This window comes from Budorcas taxicolor, chromosome 1 (assembly GCF_023091745.1).
Source record: "Budorcas taxicolor isolate Tak-1 chromosome 1, Takin1.1, whole genome shotgun sequence".
Lineage (NCBI taxonomy): Eukaryota > Metazoa > Chordata > Mammalia > Artiodactyla > Bovidae > Budorcas > Budorcas taxicolor.
In genome coordinates this window covers 123428690-123440426 of record NC_068910.1, presented here as the reverse complement: position 1 = coordinate 123440426, position 11737 = coordinate 123428690, and positions in this window count along the sequence as shown.

The following is an 11737-nucleotide window of genomic DNA, read 5'->3' as shown; positions in this document are numbered from 1 at the left end:
TTCTCAGGATTTGCAAAGGGAGGTAAAGTGAAGGAGCAAAGATTCTGGAAGCTAAGGGAAGTTGTGCTATGTGGAGTAGAAATGGAAAGGAAGTAGGAAAATAGCTTTATCAAGTGAAAATAAATTTTAGAAAAGAGAGAAGCTATGAGATATGTTAGTAAGAAATGGGGAATTCAGTAAAAAGTTAGAAAAAAGCTAAGAAAGCCAAGAGGAGTAATTCCTTTCAATGAAGAAAACAAAATTTGCCTGCTAATGCCAATCCACCTGCATTCCTGCTTGCCCACCACCACCACCTTCAAACTTTTATCAGGTTTCACTCTGAAGAACTATAGAAGAAACCTCAAAGTTTTGTCCATTTAGTTACATCAATCCTGAGCAGCATCACGGGGGTAGAAATAGAACATGGGTTTTAATTCCTGTCAGGGGGGAAAAAACATAGAGAACAAATTGCTGGTTCTTGTGTTGCCCTGGTGATTATGCAAACATGACCTCATACTAACTTTCTAAAGAAGAGACAAGGGAGCTCAGACAGGGGATTTGGAACATCATTTGGGAGAAACATTAAACTCAGCAACCCTGGGAGTGGTCCATGAGATTTAAAATGTTGTCTTCTAGGACTTACCGGGTGGTCAGTGGTTAAGAATCTGTGCTTCCAATGCAGGTGGTATGGGTTCTATCCTTGATCAGGGAATTAAGAATCCTACAATGTTGTGTGGAGGCTGCCAAAAAAATAAATATGTAAAATAAAAATTTTTTAATGCTGTCTTCTTGGATGATGTATTTCATTTTTGAAAATATTATAAGATGTATCAAACACTCAAAAAACTTTAGAGAATAATATTGCACCAAAGAAGGGCAATGCCAAAGAATGTTCACACTACCACCCAACTGCACTCATTTCACACAGTAGCAAAGTAATACTCAAAATTCTCCAAACTAGACTTCAATAGTACATGAACTGAGAACTTCCAGATATTCAAGCTGGATTTAGAAAAGGCAGAGGAACCAGAGATCAAATTGCCAACATCTGTTGGATCATTGAAAAAGCAAGAGAATTCCAGAACAATATCTACTTCTCATTCATTCACTATGCTAAAGCCTTTGACTATGTGGATCACAATAAACTGTGGAAAATTCTTCAAGAGATGGGAATACCAGCCCACTTTATCTGCCTCCTGAGAAATCTGTATGCAGGTCAAGAACTAACAGTTAGAACCAGACATGGAACAATGAACTGGTTCCAAATTGGGAAAGGAGTACGTCAAGGCTGTATATTGTCACCCTGCTTGTTTAACTTATATGCAGAATATGTCATATGAAATGCCAGGCTGGATGAAGCACAAGCTGGAATCAAGATTGCCAGGAAAATATCAATAACCTCAGATATGCAGAAGACACCACCCTTATGGCAGAAAGTGAAGAGGAACTAAAGAAAGAGCCTCTTGATGAAAGTGAAAGAGAAGAGTGAAAAAGTTGGCTTAAAACTCAACATGCAGAAAACTAAGGTCATGGCATCCGGTCCCACCACTTCACAGCAAATAGATGAAGAAACAATGGAAACAGTGACAGACTATTTTCTTCGGCTCCAAAATTACTGCAGATGATGGTTGCAGCCATGAAAGTAAAAGATGCTTGCTCCTCAGAAGACACTTGTCCTCAAATTTAGACAGCATATTAAAAGGTAGAGACATTACTTTGCCAACAAAGGTCCATCTAGTCAAAGCTATGATTTTTCCAGTAGTCATGTATGGATGTGAGAGTTGAACCATAAAGAAGGCTGAGCACCAAAGAACTGATGCTTTTGAACTGTGGTGTTGGAGAAGACTCTTGAGAGTCCCTTGGACTGCAAGGAGATCAAACCAGTACATCCTAAAGGAAATCAGTCCTGAATATTCATTGGAAGGACTGATGCTGACACTGAAGCCAATACTTTGGCTACTTGATGGGAAGAGCTAACTCATTAGAAAAGACCCTGAGTTGGGAAAGATTGAAGGCAGGAGAAGGGGACGACAGAGAACGAGATTGTTGAATGGCATCACTGACTCAATGGACATGAGTTTGAGGACACTCCAGGAGATGGTAAAGGACAGGGAAGCTTGGCGTGCTGCAATCCATGGGGTCACAAAGAGTCAGACACGACTAAGCTACTGAATAACAATTGCACATAATAGCTATATGAGATGTTAACATTTTGCCATATTCATTTCAGATTTTTTAAAAGAAAGAATACATTACAAATACACTTAATCATCCTTATTGCATTTTCCTCCTTACATACCCAGAAGGAATCAATATTGGCATTAAATATTTATCATTTTCACCATGTTTTATGCCTTGCTATGTACACATATATCCATATTTCATTTTATTTTATGTTTTCAAAGTGTAAGTACAATTATAGTACTAATAGTATAAGTACTATTCTCTGAAAATCTTTCTTCATATAAGTTGATACATGTAGGTTTAGTTCATCATTCATTTTAACTCTGTATAAACATACCATTTTCCTATTGATAGTCATTTAATCTGTTCTCAAACCTTTATTGTTTTTAAAAGCTATAATGAATATTTTTATACATATATCCTTGAGCATATGTGCTGAATTTTTTCTAGGATATAAACCTAAAAGAGAAATTATAAGTAGAAAGATTTGCACATCTTCTACTTTAGTAGATATTATCAAATTATATTATATATTATATCCTAATGAGTATCTAATTTTTTCAAAGCTTTTATTGGAGTGTAATTGATTTACAATGTTGTGTTAGTTTCAGGTGTACAGGAAAGTGAATCAATTATACATATACATATATCCACTCTTTTTTAGATTTTTTTTCCCATATAGGCCATTACAGAATGTTGAGTAGAGTTCCCTATGCTAGTCAGTAGGTCTTTATTAGTAATCTATTTTATATATAGTAGTGTGTATGTGTCAATATTATAAATAGTGCTGCAATGAATATTGGGGTACATGTATCTTTTGAATTTGTGTTTTTATTTTGGGAGAATATATACCAAGTTTCTGTATACCAACAACATGAATTGGGGTGAGAGGCACAAAATTCAGTCCACAACAGCCCCTAATGAAATAGTGGATCTGGGAAGTGATCATTAGTGACTGTCATGACCATTAGAAGAAAAGCTGACGGATAAGTCTGCAGTATCAGGACTGCTATTCAATCTTAACGGCACAAGAAGTGAATGAACCATTATGTGCCTCGTCGTGGAAGAACACACCAACATCCTCAAAATAGTCTTGCCAGAAAAATCAAATCTGAACCTGATCTCGCCTCTAGATCAGCACTATTCAACAGAAGTATAATGTAAATCACACATGTAATTAAAAATGTTCTACTAGCCATATTAAAAATTAAAAGTTAATAAGTAAAACTAATTTTAATAATATATTTTATTTATCCCAATGAATTAAAGTATTATTTACCATTAAGAGGTTAACAATGTAAAAATAATTATTTGCATCTTTTTTATGTGCTAAATTTTTGAAATCTCTTCCATATTTTACACTTTAAGCATATCACAATTCAGACTAGCCACATTTCAAACACTTAATTGCTACACAGATGCTGATTCAAATAAACCAACTCAAAAAAAATTATGAGATGATTGAGTAAATTTGAATACTGTCTAGATATTTGGTTATAGTCAGGTGTTATTCATTTTAAGTGGAATAAAAGTACTGTGTTTACTTATTTATTTGTTTATTGACTACAGTAAAAATTTTGTTGAGCCACTTTCAAAGATTTTTCAGTAAAAATCACTAGCTTAATCTTTAATCAATAATAGGATAAAATGGCATAGTGTCTAATGAAGGAAAATCTGAAGTGGTTGGCTATTTCACATGTGTATTTTAGAGTTTCTTGGTTGGTTTTTGGAATTATTTATTTATTATTAATGTTTAGAGAGCCCTTATTTTTTTAAAGATATACATTGAAATGTTTACAAATAATATTAGTGTCATAAATTGTCTGTAATTTGCTTCAAAATAATCCAGACAGCACTGAGAGGAGTAGATAAGAATGTAGAAAAAGCAAGATTGGCCCTGAGCTGATGGTTGACACTAAGAACATGGTACCAGCTTGTTGTTCAGAGTTTCTGTCGAAGAAAAGCAGTGTCTTGTTTATTGAACACCGTAAGTTAGGATTAATTTATTATGTCATTCACTTTTGACTCCAGGAGAGGTTATAACAGTGACCAGAATTTCTCCCCTGGCTTTGAAGCAGATATCCAATCTTGGGCAATGTTTCCCCATGTTCCCTCTGCTTCCCTACATTACCCCAAATGCTAAAATTAAAAAAAAAAAAAAATATATATATATATATATATATATATATATATATATATATATATATATAGTGGATCTGAAGATTTAGATCAACTATGTGAAAAAAATGAAGAAATTTCAACTGCTATCAGGAAAGAAAAGTAATGTTTCAAATCCAGCTTGAGCCAGTATTCCTCCAGGAGATGTTCAGTTGATGGAGACAGGGCTAACTCAAATATGAAACATCCAAAGAGAAGTCAAATATCAGAGGGAGAACATGGAGCTGCTAGAGTCAGTTAACCACCTCCTCGTGGAATACCATCCTCCTTCCAGCACTAAACCTTGAGGATTCCGGGTTCCATTTTATCAGAGGAGACAGCAGCCCTTTCTTTCGTATCCCCTGCATAGCCTGCCTAGTCAGTCAGCAAACTGTTGTTGAGTGAGTGAGGGATAGATAACAGAGGGTAATCAGGGGCAACATGTATCATGGAAGGATCGCAGGCAAGTCTGGGAGGAATTCCTGGACCACTTTGTTAGTGGCCTGAAATTGTCTTCCCTTGGTAAAACTCTATACATCCTTTTTTAAATTACCAAGGTAACTATTTTCCCTGTTGTCCCCATAAGTAGATTCACATTCATCCAACTGCATGTTCTTTTTTATGTTCAAAAAATATGATGAGAAAAACTTCTCTACCATGTCACTTTGTATATCCCACAGCAGTGTGGTTGCTGTGCTATTTTGCACAGTTATAAATGTGTTTATTCTCTCCACTAAGCTATGATTTCAAAAGCAAAACCTCTGACATTTTCATGTTTTAATCCCCACCATGCGGCAAATGTGGGACATATAAGCAGGCAGTACATGTTGAATGAATAGATCATCCATTGACAAACATCGCTGGGCATCCAAACGGGTTAGCAGCATGAAGTGGCAATTCCCTTAACTTTTTATTTTCTAGATGAACACTCCAAACATGGCTTTCTAGCTAGGATCTTGTTACTGACTTCAAAAGTCACACAAGAAAACCAGTAGATTACTTTGCAGTTACTGACTCATATACCCACACCCTTTAAAAAACAATCATAACCAGAATTACTCAACTTGACCTTCTCATGAGACATAGATTAGAATGACCTTTGGTATTTTCTAAAATGTAAAGCACACGTATATTGCTGTTATTAAGGACACTCAACTGAGTGTGTTTTCTAGTCTGTGCTCCTTTCCCAAACTCTATATCTAAATGTTGCTCCATAAAGGTTTTGAATAATTGCTGGATGATTAAAAAAAGTCTCTACTCCTATGATTATCTTCAAGATTAGATCACTTCTTTCAAAATTCCGTTCAAAAAAATCAGCGACACTTCTCTATAGAAACTTGTTGTTAAGAGAAGATAGACTTTATACCTATTTCAGAGCCCTACCCTGGACCTCAAGTGTCTGTGAATGAGAAGAGGGTAAGACTGGAATTATAGCATAGGCTATGGCACCAGATGTTCCTGGAATCAAAGTACATATTGTAAGCAGTTATTTGATTGTTCCAGCCCTGTCTTCTCAAATATAAATGGAAACAATTATACTTGTTTAGAGGGACTGTACATTTGTTGCTGCTACTGCTAAGTCACTTCAGTTGTGTCCGACTCCGTGCAACCCCATAGACGGCAGCCCACCAGGCTCCGCTGTCCCTAGGATTCTTCAGGCAAGAACACTGAAGTGGGTTGCCATTTCCTTCTCCAAGGCAGGAAAGTGAAAAGTGGAAGCAAAGTCGCTCAGTCGACTCCTAGTGACCCCATGGACTGCAGCCACCAGGCTCCTCCGTCCATGGGAGTTTCCAGGCAAGAGTACTGGAGTGGGGTAACTCTTTAATGTTTGCATTTTCTTTATCATAGGAATTGTCATCTAGAGATTTTTTACATTCTCTCATTTCTTAGGGGAGTTCCATAGTCTTCTTTTGTGGTTAGGATATGACTTAGGTTATTGAGCAAAGTGAAGGTTTCTAATTATATAGAATGTATGTAATTCTGAGTTTACTCCTGGTCTGCAAATTCCAAGAAGGTAGGTGCTTTCTGTGGGGTGTTTCTCATTGAATTCCAAGTGTAGCGAATGACTGACACTTAGTTGGAAATCAATAAGCTTTTCTTGACTAACTGACTGAATGCTAGATATTGGAATGAATCATGTTGGTGAGGATATATTTATGACTGAACAATATCCCCAGTGACAAATTATGGGGAAGTCCCTCAGTGAGATTTGTTTTTATGTACTGATTAGCTGGACCAAATTCCATAGATAATCAAGAAACTGTGAGAAAAAAGGTATGATCACTTGATGAGGCCCTGGATGATGAACACCACTGTTCACTCTTTCCCTTTCTCCGGACACAAACCGGCAGCTCAAAAAAACCCTGGAGCCCTTTACAGTTATGGGAGGGGCATAGAACAGAGAAAGGATTCTAAATGGCAGATTACATTGGAATGACTTGGTCTATATGATCTTTCTAAACTCGGCTTGAGACATCTTTGCCAACTCGTATGATGCCCGGTTATAGTAAGGTCAATGCAGACTTTAAAAAGTGTGTCTATAAACTGAATAATCTCTGCGTTCAAGAATCACTATTATTCCAGAGGCTGGGGAGGCTCACAGCCACGGCCAGAATGGTAAAATCATGCCTGTCAGAGTTCTCCAGAGAAACAGAACCAATAGGAGATGATAGACAGATAGATACAGACAAATAGGAGAGATTTATTATAGGAACTGGCTCACATGATTATGTAGACCAAGAAGTCCCACAATCTGATCTGCCGTCTGCAAGCTGGTGGCCCAGAGAAGCTGTGAGTGTAATTCCAGTCCAAACCCCTGAGAACCATGGAAGCAAGTGGGGTAAGTTCCAATCTGAGTCCAAAGGGCCAAGAATCAGGAGCATCGATATCCAGGAGAACAGGAGAAGACAGATGTCCCAGCTCAAGTAAGAGACTTATATGTCCTTCTTACACTTTTTTGTTCTACTCAGACTTTTGAGAAATTGGATGGTGCCCACCACATTGATGAGCGAGATCTTCTTTACTCAGTCTACAAATTCAAATGTTAATCTTTCCTGAAACAGGCTTACAGACATACTCAGCAATAATGTTTTACCAGCTATTTGGGCATCCCTTCCACAGTCAAATTGACATATAAAATTAACCATCACAAGTCCCCAGTAGCTGATTAAGAGTACCGAGGCTGTATGGAGGCAGAACAAGAACTAGGGACCAGGAGAAAGGCTGGGAAAGGAAACCTAGACTCTTGTGCCAGCCCTTCCTCTCACCTCCTGTTAGACCTTGTGTTAGTCACATTCTATCTGGGCCTTGGTTCCACCTCTGTTTATAAAACGAAGGGGCTGATATATGATTATATTTTCTGTGTCACCAAAGAATCCTGTTTTTGACAAGGAGAAAAATTAAGCTAATTTCCCCTCCCCATCCCTTTCTACAATTTAAATGTCCTTTTGTTTTTCATTTATATGTAAATGTGTGAGACTTTGACCAAAACAAAATTACCATCTCTGGGTGACTCCTCAGCCTTCTCCTCATTAAAATTGCAGCTGCAGATTTCTAGAACCAAAAAGGGAAAAGAGAGCTCTTGTTCTGCCTCCATACAGCCTTAGTACTCTTAAGCAGCTCCTACATCATGTACTGGGGACTTGTGATGGTTAATTTTATATGTCAGTTTGACTGTGGAAGGGACTGCCCAAATAGCTGGTAAAACGTTATTTCTGACTGTGTCTGTAAGGCTGTTTCAGAAAAGATTAACATTTATGGGGATAAAATATCTTATCCCCATTCCTTTTATGAATTATATCATTCATCCAAGGAGTAAGTTTCCCAGCTGGATTGACTAGAAGACTAGTGCCACTGACAGAGGCAAGGAAGTTGAAGTTTGACTTTGACTTTAGTTTGACTGAAGGAAGAAAGATAATAAATCTGGCTTCTGATGTGTCAGATTTCTGGTAATAGCTGAACATTCAAGTAGAAAAGTGAAGCTGAACTGACTTTTTTACTATGACTGGAAGTGACTTTTCTACTCAAACATGGAATTGGGGTCTAACCAAAATCAGATACATGGTAAAAAAAAAAAAAAAATGAATGTACTCTGTCATTCTCTTCTCTTTTGATGTGTAATCACTATGTGGGGGACTGAATATATTTTCATAGCTTGTGTTTTCTTCAGCTGGCATCATGGGAAATGATAAATGCAATTGTGATGAAAACGTTAAATAAGTTTGTTAAACAAAAATAAAAGTAAGAGTTGGGAATGGAAAATTGGAGGTGTGATCTGAAAAACTCTTATTATCTATTATGTCACTGAATTCTATGAAAGGACTTGTGACCAACATAAATCATTCTGGGATGGTTTTAAATACTATTTTAACTGTTTGGAAGGAAATCAGATCCTCTGAGGGGAGACCATTTTCTCATTCAACCCATAAAAATTAAAGTAAAGCGTCACCAGACCACTGGGTTTGTAATGTTCAGTCTTGAGGGCTAATCTTGCCTAATTTCTTCATGAAAGAAGTGTCCTGAAGATGCTTGCCCTGTTTCTCAGTTACTGGAGGTTCCCTCAGGCCCCCCTCACCTTTCGGTTTCTAATTTCTTACCTCCTGTCTCACATCCCTTACTAATAGCAACTGTAAAGCAGTAGTTATTAAATGGTTATGAAACTTTGATTTGAAACCAAGATGATTATGTTGTTTGGGAGGGAAGGGAAAGTGGACTAAATAAAAGGAAGTGACTCTGAGCTGTTAAGAAGGAGAAGACCATTAATAGCCACATCTTGATTTTGTTCCGAAGCCATCCGAAAGAGTCAGGGAACAAGGTGATAATAAGAGGAAATGCGTTCCTCAAACAAAGGAGCAGACAGCAGGGGACAGCAGTTCAGGGAAAGAGGCAAGCGTTAGGGAGAGCGTGCAAAAGAAGATGCACTAATCCCTCTGAATCATACTGGCAGGAGCACGGGCCGTTTGAACTCCTTGGCAACTTCAGCGTGGACTCAAAGTGGATTGTGAGGAATGAGAACAAAAGAAAAGTTCACTCTGAGTTCCTCTTGTCAGAGTAGGGGAAATTGCTTTGAGGCCAGCACTAGAAGATGCTAATGGCAGAAGGCAGAACTGAGTCAAAGAAGAAAATAAAAATGTGTCAGGTCACTGGGAGCTTGCCTAATGTAAAGTGAGATAAAATCACTACTGACAAGACATTCAGCCTAGGTCCCACCGCGTACTGCTGTGTCGGCTCAGCTGGCAAAAATCTGTAGATAATGCCTCAACTGCTCGGAGAATACGCCTTCCCTAGACAAACAGTAATTGAGCTCTCACTGTGTCGGCCGAGACTAGTGCTGTTAAGTGCTGGAAGGTGCGATAGGAACCCTTATGTCCTTGGAGCATCTGGTTTTGTGAGCCAGAAAGGATCCTTGGAAAGGGGTACTGGGAAACCACTGCTGACCCTGGAAGGGCACAGCCCAGCAGAAAATAGGGTAGGATGCAGGAGAGTCAAAGTGTAACTGGAAAGAGAGGCTTCTCTTTAAACACCTTAAGAAGAAAGAAAGACACAGTGATTGAAAGTCTTTCTTCTCCAGGCCTCATAGTTCTCAACAATAAATCAAAAAGTTGAACAGGCAATCACACCTTCCCTTTGGGCAGGTTTGGAATGGTTTTAGGAGTTATCTGGAGATCATGCCAAGGGAGCTGGGACAACATGGGGGATCTCTTCTGTTGAAAAAATAAAATTACCTTATTGAATTCTCACAATCAAATACTGCCAACTAGCATTGCTTCCATTCATGCATCACTAAAAACAAACAGATATTTCCTTGGTATTTCCAAATACCAAATACCCAGTACTCTTGCCTGGAAAATCCCATGGACGGAGGAGCCTGGTAGACTGTAGTCCATGGGGTTGCTAAGAGTTGGACACGACTGAGCGACTTAACTTTGACTTTTCACTTTCATGCATTGGAGAAGGAAATGGCAACCTACTCCAGTGTTCTTGCCTAGAGAATCCCAGGGATGGGGGAGCCTGGTGGGCTGCCATCTATGGGGTTTGCACAGAGTCGGACACGACTGAAGTGACTTAGCAGCAGCAGCAAAATTTGAACCTAAAATGCACCTTGATTAATATGTGAACCAGTAATTTTTTTTTAAGCATAACTAACAATTCCGTTCCTAACATGAAACTGAAAGTGTAGTCACTCAGTTGTGTCCACCTCTGAGGACTGTAGCCTGCCAGGCGTCTCTGTCCGTGGAATTCTCTAGTCAAGAATACTGGAGTGGGTTGCCATTCCCTTCTCCAGGGGATCTTCCTGACCCAGGGATTGAGCCCCAGTCTTCTGCATTGCAGGCAGATTGTTTACTTTCCGAGCCACCAGGGAATGGGGCTCTCTTAATGTGGAAATCTGTAATCAGCTGCAGGACTAGAAACTCTAGGTGCTTTTTCTGTATATGTTGATGCATCACTGAAAAACTTTTAAATGTTAAAGATGCCAGTCTTCCCTCCAGATTCTAAACCAAGGTTTGCAAACTAGGCACACTTAGGTTTTGCCTGACTAGCAGAATATTTTTTAAAAAATTGATCCAGCATTTACAAGTTGTGAGTTTCAGTGTTCTGTGATGACCTAGAGGGGTGGGCTGGAGGGGGAGGCTCAGGGAGGGGGTATATGTATACTTACAGCTGATTCATTTTGTTTTACAGCAGAAACTAGCACAATGTTGTAAAGCAATTATACTCTAGTAATAAAATAAATAATAATAAATTATGATGAAAATGCAAAAAAAAAAAAAAAAGCATTTATCTGAAAATCCAGATTTGTTGGCTACTCTAAAAGACTGGAAGATGTGGCGACACTGGATCCACAGCAATTAGCGAGAGGTGGGTAGCAGCCATCCTGTTTGGATGGGGCATCTGCTCCCGTTTGACCATCCCCACCACTCACGTTAGGGTGACCATATAACTTGGCCAAACTTGGGCACTTCTGAAAGTAAAAGGGGTGCTATTAGTAATGATGCCTGGACCATAGACCTAAATCAGGACTGCTGTGGGTAATGAGGATGTATATAGTTACCTCACTTCACACTATTACACTGGACTTTCTTTTCTGATTTGCCCATCTATTAATTTGGTTATATGGTCATAAGTTAGGGATTCCCATGAGGAAGAAGGGAGACAAAAGGTGTAAAATGAGTAAGAGACCTAAAGGGTGAAAAAAAAATAAAAGAAATGAGAAAAAGCCTATTACAGTGAATGCCAATTACACCAAACCTTCAGGTAAAGGCAGAGCCTTGCTGGTGGCTGGCTCAGCATGTAAGTTTGACCTTCCTGGCTCCCTGCCCTACACAGCACTGTCAGTTTTAATAAGCTGTAATCCTGTCGCTATGAGCGAGACTAATCAAACTGCAGAGAGCAGCCTGTTCCTAATCAGGAAGGCACA